This window comes from Culex quinquefasciatus, chromosome 2 (assembly GCF_015732765.1).
Source record: "Culex quinquefasciatus strain JHB chromosome 2, VPISU_Cqui_1.0_pri_paternal, whole genome shotgun sequence".
In the NCBI taxonomy this organism is placed as follows: Eukaryota; Metazoa; Arthropoda; class Insecta; order Diptera; family Culicidae; genus Culex; species Culex quinquefasciatus.
Window position 1 is genome coordinate 130,572,787 of NC_051862.1, and position 16,987 is coordinate 130,589,773.

The 16,987-nt window shown below is 36.2% G+C and overlaps 1 protein-coding gene across 2 annotated transcripts in view; it reads left to right on the top strand.

The window, feature by feature from the left end:
• The first annotated feature begins 1,213 nt into the window (after positions 1 to 1,213).
• LOC6031980 (kelch-like protein 17) overlaps positions 1,214 to 16,987 on the top strand; it is a 65,792-nt gene continuing 50,018 nt past the window's right edge. The window contains exon 1 of one of the 2 annotated variants that reach the window (XM_038255808.1): positions 1,214 to 1,467. The gene's annotated coding sequence lies outside the window, so the exon portion shown is untranslated. Of the gene's footprint in view, positions 1,468 to 8,514; positions 9,074 to 16,987 lie in introns of those variants that run through there. The other variant, XM_038255809.1, reaches the window with a different exon arrangement.

Genomic DNA, 16,987 nt, shown 5'->3' on the forward strand with positions numbered 1-16,987 from the left:
TTTTTTCAGATTCTTTATCAAGCCGGTAAAACCCAATTTCTACGTATAAATCTCCGACCGGGTGTCTCGGTTGATAATAAGTTGCACCAGCCACGCAGTGCATTAACTCTGCTGAAGATACAAAGCTCCAAAACTGTACCATTTGCCACGTAATTTTGCAATCTGGACCACACTGCACAATGTGTTGTGTTAACAAAACTCACTAACAGGTGCTTAACATAATTCACTACCACCTTGTGGAGCATGGAGGACTTTGGTATTAAACAGATTAAATAGAAATATGAATCATGTTTCAAAAATAATGGTTTTAAAAAAAAGTTCTTCAAGAACCAATCGAAAAACCTGTAGATTTTATTTACTTTCAAGAAATTATGTATTTATTTACAAAATATAAGAGAGGATGGATTAAAAAATTTTAACTGAATTTCAATGTGCCATTCGTTGCTTCTACCAATGCTTACTTGAAGAACAAGCTTCCAACCATTCTTCTAACACACATTATCACACATTTCCCGTTCACCCAGGCTATGTTTTGATTTCCGGTTCTATCCTTCCTCCGTGCGGGTTCATGTGTATGTGCATGACGCGACAACAAGTCGTCGACGTCCCTGCTCGACGCGTCGTCACATGCTCTATTGCTAGACTATAGTGTCGGCTCCCAACCAGCCCACCACCCACCAACGTGCCTCACTCAGGCTCTGTCTTCACTATTTTTGAATTCATTCATGCCATGCTTTCAATGTGTATGTGTTTGGAGTCGTTTTTTAGAGACATTTGTTGAATTCTTTTGAAATTTAAAATGTTGTTGTCCACAAAACTCATATTTTTATTCATTATACAGAGAAACCTCTTTTTACGCGGTGGCGTTACGCTTTTTGTTTCGTAGATTTCTCTTAAACCATAAAAAAATGTCAAGGAAATGAGAAGAAAAAACATGATGATTATGGAATAAAATAAAATAACAAAAATTTATATTCAACTTAATAAGAGACTGAGTGAATTACTCATCGACGTATTCTTATGTATTCGTATCGCAAACCGCTTGGGGGAGCGTCGTGTGGAGAGTTTGCTCCCCTCACACAACTCTCCCGCTCTCGCTCTTAGTGATTCTCTCGCTCACGTGTTTATTGTCGACTGCAAGCTATTAAGGATCAACTCTCCCCCCCCTCGTTTGCGTATGCGTGCGTTAGGAATTTTCACTTGCCTTTCGGAGTCAGTCTTTCGGGAGCATTCGGCAAGTGAAAATCGGGCGTAGCATTTTTCCGCGGAGGTTTTTCCTTGTAGAAGCTTTACTTCATAAAGTGTAGTGTGTAGTTTTAACTGATTTTTAGCTTAAAAGCTTCAATAGTCATTGCTTGTGGGTACTTACCGGCTTTTTGAATGACCAGACTCACGATTGTTGTATAACTGAAAAGGATTGTGACCAATCTGTTACAGATAAAATTACTTGGGCATTCTATCACTTAAGTAAGTAATAAAGTGACTTTTTGGAAGTTTCCTTATCTTGTTTTATAACAATTTTCAGTTAATAATCTTGTATAAAAAAGCAACTTATTTCCATCACTTTTCACACCAAAGATCTGTTTACAAGTATAACGCGATTACGTCAATCCCGTTAGTGTTGGTGACAAACTCCTAGTTTTCTCTGTATTGGTTAACTAGGAAGACCATCCTCCCTCTACCATGTGGCTCCGTACACACAGGGAACACGGTGACGTTTCGAATAACAGGTGCGTGGTGGAAATTCTCCCAAGGTAACTCAAAGCCGTGCTGTAGGTCATCTGAAAATCTGAGGGGTCGGATAGGGTGAGATTGAGGAGGTCCCCCAAAGAGGAAGTTTCTATGTGTGGGGGTTGTGATGTCTGTCTGTGTGTATGTACAGAAGGATGCGGGAACAAAGGCAGTCCAACCAGCATCATCAGGAAGTTTATGTAACACACCGGGGCACTTATTCATAATTAAGCAGCCAAATCGTGTATGCTACCATACACTATTAAAGTCCCTTAAAAAAACAGATTTATACTTTTTATTAAGCTTATGACAAATTTGACCAAATAAGAGTAGCAAAGTGCCAATTTATGGTTATAATAATTTATTTTGTCAAATTATTAAAAAGTATATTTTGTGAAGTTGATATTTTTATCATCACATATGTTTTTTTCTAAGTTTTTCTTTTCCTAAGTTTTGGCTCAAATCCTTTCAAATATTCTTTAAAGAAAGCTGAATTCATGCCTGAAAATTATAAAGTGAAAAGAATCACAAAATGTCTTTAACATCATGCTACTTCAAAAAATGCAAAATATCAATGAATTTATAATAAATTTTAATCTAAGACTATCACTTTTACCCAAAGTTTAAATTAATGGTATGAAAGAAGTTGTTGTCTTCTTATTCAAAAATGTTCAATCCCAATCCTGCAACAAACTGATTGTAAAAATAAACAAACTTTGTTGATAATGATTTTGTAGACAGAACTTCAGGGGATGAATCAAAAAATATATCGATAATTCCCGTAGTTTTGAAGATACCGTAAACTGGGGTCAATCGGGACACATGGGGCGAATTGGGACTGCAGTTTTAACCATGTTCGAGCACAATATTTTGACTTTTCTGGTTGGTTTCGGTTAGAACAGACTCAGACCAACAAAATGTGTACATCCATTTCCAAATTTAAAAGCTTTAAGTGCTCTAAAAACTACTGTCCCTATTCAGACTGTAGTCCCGATTCGCCCCAGATTACGGTACTAAAATGTCTGTTACTAAAATCTCAGTGCAAAAGCTCTGGTTGATGTACACTGTTTATATATAATTCGGAATTCTGTAAAACGTCATAAAAATCAATATTAAGTCAAATCAAGCAGAGCTTTTGCACCACAATTTTTATTACAGACATTTAAGAATCTTCAAAACTACTGGAACTATCGATATATTTTTTGATTCAATCCCTGAAGTACTGTCTACAAAATAATTATCAACAATGTAGGCTTGTCCATTATGGAATAAGAAGACAGCAACTTCCTTTGTTGTCAGCCAGACCTTTTGCGCCCAGATTTTTGTTACAGACATTTTAGTATTGTCAAAACTACTTTTACTATCAATATATTTTTTCGTTCATCCCCCAATGTACTGTCCACAAAGTAGTCAAAAAAGTTTGACTAATTTTACAATCCCGTTGTTGCAAGATTGGGTCCGTAAGTTTGAAAATTTTGGAATGAGAAGACAACAACTTCCTTCGATGCTGTGCAGTGCACCCTAAATATAATTTATTTCAAAAAACAAAATCTATTTGAAGTCAAATAACTTCTTGTTGTTTGAAAGAAAGCAAAATTGTTTGAGAAGTATTTTTTAAAGATTTTATCAATGCTTGAAAAGATTACAAAATCATAAATAATGTTAATAAATAATGCTTTCAATAAGTCAAAAGAATACAAATCCTAACAATTATGTATTTCAAATGTTGCTCAGGTTGAAAAATATGCAATTTAAATGTTTTTGGTTAAAAAAAACTTAAGCTAACATAAATATAAAAAATAAAACATTCTCCTGCTAAAAAAACTAAAAGACTCATGACCGAAACAATCCCAAAACTCAAGTAAATTGATCGAATTCTTTGCATATTTTCAAGAAATGCTCATGTTTAAAAAATACTGAAAACTCACAAGAATTTTCTTTGACAAATGCTCATTAACACAGCTTACCTTGTAAAAGTAAAGGTAAAATATGTTCAATGTTGTAAAAAGAACTCATAAATTTTAAAACAAATTCTATAATAATTGCATGTATGTATTACAATTTCAAAGAAAGAGCCGCACATAAGTATTAAGGATTTTGAAAAAATACGTAAAACATGTTTGAAAACATTGAATTTCGATTGCATTTCCATGTATTCGTTACCATTCTACATCGAAAAAATTCTGCAAAATATTCCAAATATGCGAAACATGTTTATAAAAAAAGGCATTTTACATTGTTCTTAGTTGATTAGACTTCTAATTCCATTGAAATTTTGTTATTTTTTTGGAAAAAAATATGTTTTGCCCCCCGATTTTTCGGACTAATATTGAGGGGAAAAAACGAAACTATTGGCACTACGCCCCCCGGGGCATGGCCTTCCTCTAACGTGGGATTTCTGCTCCAGCGCCTCTGACGAGACAGGAGAAACCGGGACCGACGTTTTTACTTCACCATCCGATAGAAGCTCAGTGGATAAGGCGGGAATCGAACCCGCGTCTCATAGCATCATCGGGATCGGCAGCCGAAGCCGCTACCCCTGCGCCACGAGACCCAATATTGAGGGGGGGGGGGGGTCGAAAAATGTTTACAACGGCCTAAAGTTAATTCAAAGTTAGATTGAAACAAAGCTTTAGATGATTTTTTTTAAAAGAACCTTTAATTTTTTAAATGCCAGAAAATGCACAATCCAATTTATCTCTAACTTTCCCAGACGACTACCCAATCCAGCCAAAGTGAATGAATATTGGATGACGTTAACCGTGAGGTTCTTCTCCGTTCTGTTACTGCCGGGTGAAGTTCATGATTATGGTCGCATTTTTTATTCCTTTCTTCTTCCCTCCACCCACCTTTATGTACTCGCGCGAGTCGTTTCTTATGTCACCCACTGAGAAAGGCAAAAAAAAACTTTGAGTTAGGAGCTGGGGATATTTATTTATGTACATTGGGGCGGCGGAAAAGACCGGTCTTTCGGAGTAGAGTGACACGCGAAGGAAGTCTACAGGACGACGACCTGCCTGGCATGCATTTCAATGCAATTTGTCCCCTTTGGTGGTGATGGTGAGTGACACGGCAAACGGCGCGTCATTAAAATTGCAATCATTATTTGGAGTATGTCTCGTTAGGGAATAATTAAGGGAAGCAGACATTGGCGCGAGTCCTTTTTTCCAAACAATGTTGTTGAAATTGAGACAAAATTGATTTGCAGATAAATTAAAAAGATGCAGAACAGAGAAGGTTAATAAAGAGTTTTTATGCTAAGAGTTACAAAATATAGAATTCATAATTTACTATATTGTACAAAACCTGTTCAAATATCTTCATCAGGCAAAGAACACAACTCCATGATAAACAGTTGTTATCTTAGCATATGGATGTTGAGCTCGTTCTAAATATAAGCAGAGGAATGTTTTCAACATAAAACGCATAGCGTAAATTCCCCACTCAAAATGTTTACGATTCCGTTCCAAATGGAACATTCCCGGTTGTAATTTCAACAGAACTTCCCATTAGCTGAACAATAGAAAGGAAAACAACTTCCTCCATCAACCTTCATTCAAGATTCCCCGACGAAACAGTAACAAAAGTGCTTACCAATACCCATAAAGTAGTCTCCATCCCTTAAATCGCTTTTTCCTCCCTTCGTCAGTGCGAGCATAACAATGTTGGCTTGTGGGGTTTGGGTGGCGCGCTCGCACTCGCTCTTGTGGAGACTTTGGGTGATTTTCTCTCTTGGTGAACCGCGTGCGTGAGATTCTGTTCTCATGATGCCGAGAATTGGGTGGCAGCTGCTTGAAAGGGTGCTACGGCTGGAAAGATCGTTATTGTTTGGAACTTATAATAAAACTGATTTCAATACAATTTTTTAACAAAATTAAAATTCACGAAATCATTTCATTAAATGTTTTTTGTTTTATTTTGTTTTTTTGTTTTGTTTTAGTGTATTTATTTTGTTCGGCAAGTTTATGCAATGTTTCTGAGCTTTTTGTTGAAAAATTGTTTTTAATTAGGAATTGAGTATTGAATATATAAAAAGATGTAAGTGAGACAGAAGATGTCAATGATGTCAAACCCATCTTTTAGGAAAAAAATAAAAAAAAGCGACAAAACACATTTCTGAGGAATTAGAAAAATATAAATGAGAAAATAAATCGCAAAATTACAATATTGCCATTCGTGCACACAAGTATCCATACAAGATTGAGAGTTGCTCCTACAAAACTGGTTTGTAAATTCTGTAAAGCTGTATCTTACGAATGAAATTCCTGCCTTCAGAAAAATGGTAGGAATAGGTTAGAAAACTAAAAAAAATCATTGATATAATCTTAATTTAAAACGCAAATAAACATTTTTGCCTTCCTCACTGAGGTAAGGCTATAAACCTGCTCTAAAAATGAACTTTGTATAAAAACGTCGTGGACCCAACTTCACGTATACCATATCGACTCAGAATCGAAAACTGAACAAATGTCTGTGTGTATGTGTGTGTATGTGTGTGTGTGTGTATGTGTGTGTATGTATGTATGTATGTATGTGACCAACAAACTAGCTCATGTTTCTCGGCACTGGCTGAACCAATTTGACCCGAACCTGTTGCATTCGACTTGGTTTAGGGTCCCATAGATCGAGTTTTATACAGATTGAAGTTTCGATAAGTAGTTCAAAAGTTATCTATAAAAATGTGTTTTCACATATATCCGGATCTCACTTAAATGTATGTAAACTATGTCCGGGTCCACTATCTAACCCTTTGTTGGTTAGGTTATCAAAAGACCTTATCAACGAGTTCAAAAATTTGATGATCTGGCAACGCTGTCTCGAGGTATGGCCACTTAAGTGATCTTTATGTACTTTTTTATTCCGGATCTAAAAAATAGAAGAATTTTTTGCACAATTCCATCATATCAGCCATTGTTAGTAATAAGTGAGGAAGGCTCCAACCACATAGGTGGATTAAGTTAGTTTTTTAATTTAGATTTGTTTTAGATAACAAATAAAGCAATCTTATCAGACTCGAACAGAGAACGCTTTTTGTCAATCAGCCATTACGTGGCAGAGAATAATTTTAAATTCTTTAAAATCTTTTAATTTTGAACTCAATCAAAATATTTGAAATTTCCATGATTCGATTGATATCAAGAATTTAGAACAGGGGTGCCCAACATTTTGGCCCTGCGGACTTGATTAGATTTTTCTGAAGCTGTGTCGGGCCGGAAGTAATGTTTGATAATAGTTGAAAAAGTCAAAAAAAAATCTCATAAAATTATTTGAATTATTTTTAAGTAAAACAATTATTGAATAGTGTTGAAATTATAGTTAAGATATTTTGATTTCAAGAAAGAATCACAAAATTTCTTCCAAAAATTGCTTATGATTTATTTTTATTTGTTTAAAATTAAATAAAATATCCTGATATCAAAAACTTTTTAAAACTATTAAAATTTAATTGGTCGTTGCAAGTTTCTTAAAGAGAAATTGCATTAGCACAAAAAATGCAAAAAAAAATATTGAAGCGTGCACAACTTAAATATTTCCTAAATGTGTCAAAGTTATTTTAAATTACGTTACTTAATTCACCTCTAAGTAGTTGGTGTCTTCCTGACATTCATTCATCAAAATATTTGGGATACAGCCTCAATGAATTGTATAAATAACACTTAAGTACTTTTAACTTTTTATAGGGATATCAGAGCTTTAATGTTTTTGGCTCGTTGGAAAGTTCTTTTGAATACCTTTCTGAAAATGTATAACATGATGGGTTTTCTTACAAACCCTTTTTACAATCTTCCTAACTTTAGTCAAATTTTATTTTAGCATAACTTTTGAATTACTTTATTAAACTTTATAATTTTAAATAGCGGCTTATGGGACCCCAAGACGGATCGAATGAGCCCAAAACAGACAGAATTAGTTTAACCATTGCTGAGGAAATCGAGTGACACTTTTTTGATCAACATCCCACCACACACACAGACATTTGCTCAGAATTTGATTTTGAGTCGATATGTCTACGTTAAGGTGGGTGGGTCAAATCACGAAGTTCAATTTTTTACATGAGCCTTTCCTAATTGAGGTGATATATAGATATTTCACATTTTTACATTTGTTTTTTTTTTTTTTTGAGCCATTTTTCAGTTTACTACTGTTGAGCATTAAATTCAAACATAAAGAATGATTGAATTAAAAAAACGTTTCTTAATCCACCATTAGGTGGTTGATGCCTTCTTCACATTTCAAAGTAATTCCACTCCTAAATTGTCCTAATCCAGATTTGCATTGTTTACGGTCTTACGCATCCCCACAGACATTTGTTCAGAAAATGATTCTGAGTCGATATGTAAACGTCAAGGTATATCTAAGAGGTGTACTTAGAAAGTTTAATTTTCGAGTGATTTTACAGCCTTTCCTCAGTGAGGAAAGCAAACAGAACATTTCTACAAAAGCAAACCCCAGATAATAAGTTTAATAAGCAGCATTTAATTTCTGAAGCAAAAATATAACAGCCTTAAGGGCCACTCATAGAACTATTTTGAAAAGCCTTTGCGGGTCGGATGAAATGGCTTCACGGGCCGGACGTTGGGTTGGCCTTATTTAGCAATAAAAAATCGAATTCTGCACCACCCTAGGTGCGTTACGGTTTGGGGGAGACAAATAGCCACCCGCCAGCACGAGGCCGCTGCCGCCGCCGTTTTCAAGCTCGGCACTATTTCGGCAGCTTTTTCGCAGAGTTCCACCCAGCAGCAACTTGGGGGAGAGAGGCCTCAGTCAGTTGACAACAGCAACTCGACGAAAGTGGTCACAATTCGCGTGCGTTCGCTTACTCTGCTCTTTTCAGAGCTCTGGCCAAGTACCACCTGTACAATCTTCAGACAAGTGTTTGGACGAATTCGAAACTTGAAACATATGGTTCTTGTAGGAAACTTCAAAGCGAGCTCGCTATCAGTTTGGGCTGCAAGTGGTTTCGTGGCTCGCCCGTAATTTGTGATTTGAAGCAACCGGAAGTTGCTTGGAAGGGCTTGTGGGAAGTCGAGTTCAGTGACCTAAGGCTAAAGGAAAACCAAGAAAAGTGCTCCACCCCCAACGCGTATTGGAAGCAGAATTTAACACGATTACCCAAGTGCGAGGTTTATCTTTGAGCCGACGTGACGATAGTTGGGCGCTTAGTTAGTCAGGAACTAACTATAAAGCTGATGTATGTCTGTGGCGGTGCCATAATTGAATTAGTGGTTGTTTATTAAGGCTTTTGCGGTTATCCTATCGGCAGGCAAGCCACTATTGAGTGAAGTGTGTTGATGAAGTCTACCAGTTTGTCGGCACTTTTGCCGGGTAACAGCGTTTTCCGGTAAGTGATTAATTCACTGTACGTGTTGGAGATTGGATTGGTAGAGATAGTTGGATTTGCGGTTTGTCAAGTTGAACTGCTAAGAACAACAGTTCAGGGATTGGAAAGCAAAAAGAAGAAAATACTGGTTTAAATTAAACTGAGTGTAAACTAATAAGGGGATTTACAGTGTTGAAAATCGTGTTGGGCAGAGTGATCTGAAATAAAGTTTGTATTGGAAATTTGTTTACCTTTCTACGTTATTGGAGTCCTATTCTACCTTTTTGAAAATAAAACTGTTTTTACACAAATGCTAAAGCCTTGAAATATTCTTTATTTTAACATAAAGCAAAAATACACATTGTTAATTGACGACCCATTCGAGACCTTCCATATAAATGATACTTTAAGGGATTCTTTGAACAATCTTACACAGAAAACCGTTGAAATTAGTTTTTTATTTGAAAAATTTCAAGGTGTTTTTTAAACAGAATTGAAATATATCTTAAGATATTTAAAGGCATTTTTATAATGAAAAAGATTCTTATCATTTTTTTTAATATGACTAATTCTACAAAATTGGTTTTTATGTCATCATAAAAATATTTTCAATCAAACTTTGTACTTCCTTTATTCACTTAACCTGAAATTTATATACATTCAATTAAAAATTAATAAATTTTGTTAAACAAACGTTGAGATGTACTTTTTTTCTAATTAAAATTTAAAGTTTGGTAATAATGAATTTTACGTAGTAAACTCAATTTGCACATTTTTGATTTGAAATTTGTTAGAAACATAGTGACTTTCAAAGTACCCCGGTTTGTATTATAAATTTTGTATAAAATTATGTAATAAGACACTATTGACTTCTTCAAGCATACATGGACACTGTGTGGTCTACCACAAGAACTACCGTTTGAATAATATTGGAAAGCATACATTGAAATAACATCAATGGTTTATGGTACACTGTTTTGAAATCATGTCAACCTCCTTAATGAAGAAACAAAAACTATTAAATAGCCTGAATTTTGATACTAAGCCATATTTTGCCTTCACTATACCTTGACCTTGAATTAAATAAAATTTGGAATACTTAGCTAATTTTGTTGCAAAATAGTAGTTTATGCAACAAATTGCAAAAAGAAGTTTTTTTCAGCACGAGTTGTACATTTATCCAAAGAGGTTTGCCGACATTATTTTTGGCAATTCCTAAAAACGGCCTTGGATTCGAATTATATTTCAAGCACCCATGTGTTTGGTAAATTCACAGTTTAAAAAAAGTACTGATTTAAGTACTGAAATGCAGAACTTTTAAGCACTGGTATTGAAAGGTATTGCATTTCCATTCTGTTATTTTTGGTTAAAAAAAAGTAGGCCATTTCGTCGAATGACAGGAAAAGCAAGTAGTTTCACGGTGAAATTGCAAAAAAGTAAATGAAATGACTTTTTTCTGCTCATAATAATGTAGTTCTGTTCGACCAATAATTGTACCAAAGTGGCCCCACCACCACTGACTGCGTGCGAAACATAAATAACACATTCATTTGCATGCAAAGCCTCCCCGAGCTTTGGTCATTATGTTATCGATGCTATAACGAGAGTTGTATTTCACATGTTGCATTTCCATGTTGAGCCGTTATATTGACGGCAGAGCTGAAATGGCCTTTTGTTGGCATTTGTTCTGATATCGCGTCCACAGCAATTGATGACGCGATCCACGCAGACAAAGGTACTGGCGGCGACGACCTCCATACGCGAAAAGGTGCGTTCCAAGCGTGGTGTCTCCCGCTGTACACCGTTGGCTAGAACTCACAAATTGGTGAAAATAGTAAAAATAAACACAATCAAATGTACGTGGAACAGCGGCGGAACTTGTGACACATTGAGCAGAATGACCAAAAGGGGTCACGATTTGAATGACTGACCAATGAGTGGATGGGGTGGTTCCATTCGATGGTTATTCATCATCCAGGAACATAATTTATGCTTGATTTATTACTAAAGCGAGGCAATTTTTATGGTACAACATGAGAACTAATCAAATTAACATTCTCGATTCTCTAACATGATGGTCTCTCCGACAATTAAATTATCATAATTGTATTGTTAATGGCAAAATTTCTTATCGGTAAAATTTAATGTATTATTTACCATATAGTTTAAAGAATTATTTACACCATATTTTTATCAAATTTGACTTGATATTACTTTAATATAATAGTTATAATTATAACTTGCTAATGGCCCATTTTAGCATTCAATTTAATTTGAATAAATGCTTTGACGCTTAAAAGATTTGTAGTTTGTAGGCTTACAGAAAATGTCACCTCAATTCATTGAATTTATCAAGCACTTTCATGGTAGACGCAAAATGTTAACAATGACACGTTTTTTACCGTTGCTGACAGTAAATTTGAGCAATATGTCTTGTTTGTTTGTGTAAAACACGCAACTTTTTTCTCTGTTTTTTTTCAGTTCTATCATTTTGCTAATGTTTTTTTTTTATTATTGTCAGCCGTGTTTACATTTGAAGGAATATTAAAAAGAAATGTTATCTCTTTAAATTGATTCTTAATAATAAAAAATTAATTGGCAGTTTTCTTCCTCACTCCTTGGCAGTTTTCATACACCCAAAACTGGCAGCGCTTGTCCGAGAGAATGATGGTCTCGAGTCGAGAGAATAGTGGTACCATTCACGGACGCAGAGAACACAGCTCGAGATGGGCGATAGAACTATTCTCTCGAGGTTCATTTGCAAAAAAAGTTCATCCGTCAAACAAAAAACCAAAAGTGTCGACAATGGGAATCGAACCAGAGACCTTTGACAAACCAATCCAATGACTTAGCTGCCTCGGCCACCACAGCTTGGTGACCATGGAGAAGTCAGAAGTCGATGTATGACACTTGTTGGAGATTTATTGATTCAACTAACGAATGAACTCATTTGTTATGATGGTGTGAGTTGGTACCATTATTCTATCGATTTTGGCACTGAGCCCTCAATAAATTTTGAGAGAACGATTATCTCGATTCTGAATTTTGGGTGTACATAACTGGACATCACTTGCGACAGGGTTGCCAGATTTTCAAACTTTAAGACTCCTTTGGAAAGTCTTTCGATAACCTATCCAACAATAGGTCGATAATGGATCCGAACATAATTTTTGTACAGATAAGTGAGATCCGTCTTCAATAAAGCACATAAATATCACTTAAGTCACTTAAGTTACGTGGTATTCTACACTCAAAGTCAGAAGTATCCCTCAAAAAGATACTTTCAATCCTCTAAAAGGATACTTTCTATCCTTTTTTAAAGTTCACCCGGCGTCACCCTTTCAAAAGGGTATGTCAAATTCAGTACATTTTCGATACCCTTTTAAAGGGTGACGACGGGTGAACCTGAAAAAAGGATACTTTTTACTTTGAGTGTAGAGATAGATCTCATTTTTTAAAACTCGCGCAGAAGGTCTTTCGATAACCTATTCAAAGATAGGTCGGAAGGTGGATCCAGACATAGTTTTCAAACAGATAATTGAAATCTGGCTTCCAAAACGTTCATTTATATTACTTTAGACAAGGTTGCCAGATCATCAAACTCTAAGACTCTAAGGTATCTGAATTACCTAGCAAACGATAAGTCGGAAGATGGATCCGTTCATACTTTTCATATCCAGCTTAAAAAATCATAAATAACACTTAAGTGGAGGGCCTCGTGGCGCGGTGGTTAGCGGCTTCGGCTGCCGATCCCTAAGTTGCTATGGGGCGCGGGTTCGATTCCCGCCTTATCCTCCTGGCCTTCTATCGGATGGGGAAGTAAAACGTCGGTCCATTTGCGTGAAAGATGTTTTGGGTGACTCACCATACATAACCTTCGGACGCCTAGAAATGAGCAGAAACTTGCAACAGAGCCCACAAAAGACGAGGGGGTCGTTAAAGTGGATTGCTTTGCTTTTTTTGGTCATCATAACACACGTTTGGAAGATCTTTCGATTACAATATTTGATGTGATTGCTGGAAAATTCCTGGCCATTTATCAATCATCCACGTTTACACTGGAAAAAAAATGTATATATATTTTAAATACAGTCATTTGGGACAGCAGTTTTCGCCCTGTTACCGCTCAATATTTGGACATTTTTGACTGGTTTCAAATAGAACATACACTGAACTACAAAAGTAGTGCATTGTTTTCCAAATTACATACTTTTAACAGCTCTAAAAACTTATGTCCCTTCTCAGACTGTTGTCCCGATTCGCCCCAAACTATCAATCAACTATCAAAACTTCAAACAATTCAATAGCGATGTATGGGACCCAAATGGGCAAAACCGAATCGGATGCGACCTGTTTGAACAAAATCGGTACTAAGAAGAGAATAATGAGTTACATTATTGGTAATATATTCACAAACACACCTACACATAGACAGACAGACATTTGTTCTGTTTTCGATTCTGAGTCGATAAGTGGCTTTCTGTGAAAACTTCATTTTTAGAGCAGGATCAGTGCGCTGCAGTGAGGATGGCTAAAATATCAACACAAAAGGTGAGCATCTCGAACGCGGACGTCAACTTCAAGGGCCTGGAATGCATACAATCTTCTTCCGATATGATGTCCAAATCATCAAGCATTGTGTTTTGTTAGCAATTCACTCAAAATAGCCAATAGTTTGATGTTGGTAATTCTGGATTCTTCAACGAATAGATTACCATAGCTTTTTTGATCATGGATGTCGTTGAAGACCATTACCGGCTAGCGTTTTGTACGAAGTGAAAATGTAAGCTCCCTGTTCACCTTGTCAAGGTTGTCAACTGCAGCGTTATGTAGACATTTGATTTCTTGTTAGCTGATGTCTTGTCAGTTCTGGATTTGTTGTCAAAAATACCACGGCTTTGTTTATGTCTTGAAACATAAGAAGCCATTATCATGTAATTTAAATTTCCGAAAGTTTTATCAAGAATCTTGCGCGATTGTTACGTTACGTTTAGCATAGTTTGGCTGATGTTAAGAAATTATCTAATAAAACTGAGGAAAATAGAGGCTTTAGGAGGAGGAAACTGGTCGATGATGAATCGAATTTGACGTTTCCAACCATTTTTAAGACTCATTTTTAATAGCAAACTGCACGGTTAGAAATCCTGTAAGCTGATCCGGTAACTCTGTATTGTAGTATTCGACAACATGGAAAGGTTTCCAAAATCGTGAACATTTGTTTTCAATTTCGAACAACAATGTTAACGATGTTGAAAACAATTCCAGCGTTAACGAAATTAATGTTGACGATTTTGGAAATATTTCAAAAACATAGAGTTACCGGATGAGCTTACCAGGATTTCTATCTATGTGCAGTCCACAATAGAATGCTAAGGCACCTGATTTCAATGATCACAGGGCATTTCAATGATCACAGGATAAGTTTTGCAATGGAACTTTTATTATATTTGCAACGTAATTTTGTTTTTTTTTTTTAAGATACATTAATTCTTGAGTACTTTTTTCTCAAAACAACCTATGCCCCATGCAAAAATTTATTTATTTTTTTAGAAAGAAACAAATCTGTTCATGACATGTAAGTATGTATGTATGTAATTGAACCCCCGTCTTGGCAGGACTTGTCCATGACCATAGTATATTTCAACTGAGACGGTTCGGTTAGTCACCACCATATATCTCAAGAACCTTTGAAGCGAATACCTTTCTCTGGCTAACGATTTCTTCTGAAATTGTACAGACATAGATCGGTAATGCAGATGGCTCGGGCCAGGCAATCCACGACTCCCTCGTCCAGTTCATGAGTATATGAGATGGCCCTGGGCTGTTTTTTGAGACGGTGTTAGTTCTAGAGCATTAACTCCATGATGGCCGACTAGTTAGCGTCCCAGGCCATCAATCCATGTGAGTTCGAATCCCACCTGATTCTTATAGGTTTTTTGTTCATATTCAAAGTTCAATTCCTAATTTCAAATTTCAACTGAACCGATCAGGATTTGATCCCTGAACCTCCTGCTTTCAAGGCAGAAGCCGTAACCATTAAGCCACGGAGCCGGTGAGACAAATCTGTTCATGCCATACTTACAAAGTCCCCTCAACGGACGGTTCCAGCTGGCTGACGCATATGGATCATTGGTCCACTGTCTGATGCTGCGCTGCTGTGTGATGACACTCTGAGCAAATAATGACGTATATTGGATCCACTCTCTCATGCCTGTGTGGTATACGCTCAAACTACGGTGACATGATGAAGCTCTTGGGCAAAGTGATGTGTGTTTTATGTCATGTCCAACGCGCCCAACTTGCCACAACGGACGGTGGAAACGTGATTTGTTCGCAAATATGTACTCACACACGACAAGCCGTTTTTAATTCAGTAAAATAGCTGTTTATTTTGGCAGACTCTGGGAGACGTCCCGCGGTTCAAATAAAGTGAAATAAACCCTGTTTTGATTTATTGCGTGCAGGGTTGCGGTTTTTACGAGCTGCGGGAGTCTGCAGCGGAAATGAAATTAGCTAAATTTGGCGGAACGGTTCGGGGTGTTGAGCTTTCCGATGACAGAAAAATTGTCATTAGGGTGGTTCACTGCCCATGTTCGCATAAATGTCCCATATGCAAAAACAGCAAACTGAGAAAAAGGCATTTGAAGTTTGTCCCACACATAAGGCTACGTGTTAAGTTTTCACGAAAAAACAGGATTTCCTCCCGATTTCTAGAACAAAGTACTGGATGTTATAGGCTCTTTAGAAAGAGCACACGATTTTGAACCAAACTGCATCAATAACTCAAAAGTGATGAAAATGCATATGAGACATTTATGGTATTATGGGCAGTTCAGTTATCTCAAAATCTTTTAAAATAATTTCAATAATTTACAAAAATTTCAATCTATTCGGACAAAATTTTAAATAAAGCATAACTCGATAATAAAAAAAAATCAACTGTCAGGTGTTCAATCTAAGACACACCATAAATTTGTCTTCAACCCAAATCTATCTTCATCAGTTTCCACCAAAAGAGAGAAAAAAAACCTCTCAGTTTATCATAGCCTGAGGAAAAGGGTGAAAACAAACATAAGGCCCCCCAATCGTGGGATCACTATAATTGGCGCCATCAATCACAGCCAGCTCGTTGTTGCCAGCCAAAAGGCAATATTAAGGGTGACTAGCGGCAGTGTGGCTAGACAAGCTGCGATGACAGAGAATAATCTAAAGCATTTAATTTTGAGGGAGATAACGAAGATTTTTTCTCCACAATGTGTGCTGAATGTTGGATAAGCACATTTTGATCAGCCAAATGGCGATCAATACGATAAAGTTTATTGTTTCATTAAATCATTTAGCAATGGACAATATTCTTCTTGCAGTGATAAAAGGTGATAATAAGCATAGAAATACATTTAAGAATGCATTTTAAAATTTGTCTAACACGTTTCCAAGAATTTGACAAATCGTTTTGAACATTTGAAAATCGAAACATCTGGATAAAATAAACATTCCTCTGAAGATAGCTCATTTTTTTCATCGGACTTCTCATCCTATTAATTCTCGTATGTTTGGCAGGTTAAGCACTCGCTCCTAACTCCATACAATTTGCTGATTTTCACTATTTAAACAAAATATTTTTTTAAAAATGTTGAAAAAACTTGCTTGATTACTCAATTTTAGTTGAAAACGTTTTTCATGAGCTGTAATTGAACGTCAAAGTGCTGATACGGCAACATAAGAGACGCGATGGAGTTGAATGTTGTTCCCTAGTACAGTCATCCCACATATTCGGAACGGTTTCTAGATCGGCCAATGTTCAAAAAATCATAGCGTATCGATAATTGAACTTAGTGATTCGCTTTTACCTTCATTTGAAAGCTTTTCTTGCGATCTTTCGAATACTGTATCGAACATCTGGAAATTTTAACTTTTATATGAAGTTTTTGAAGA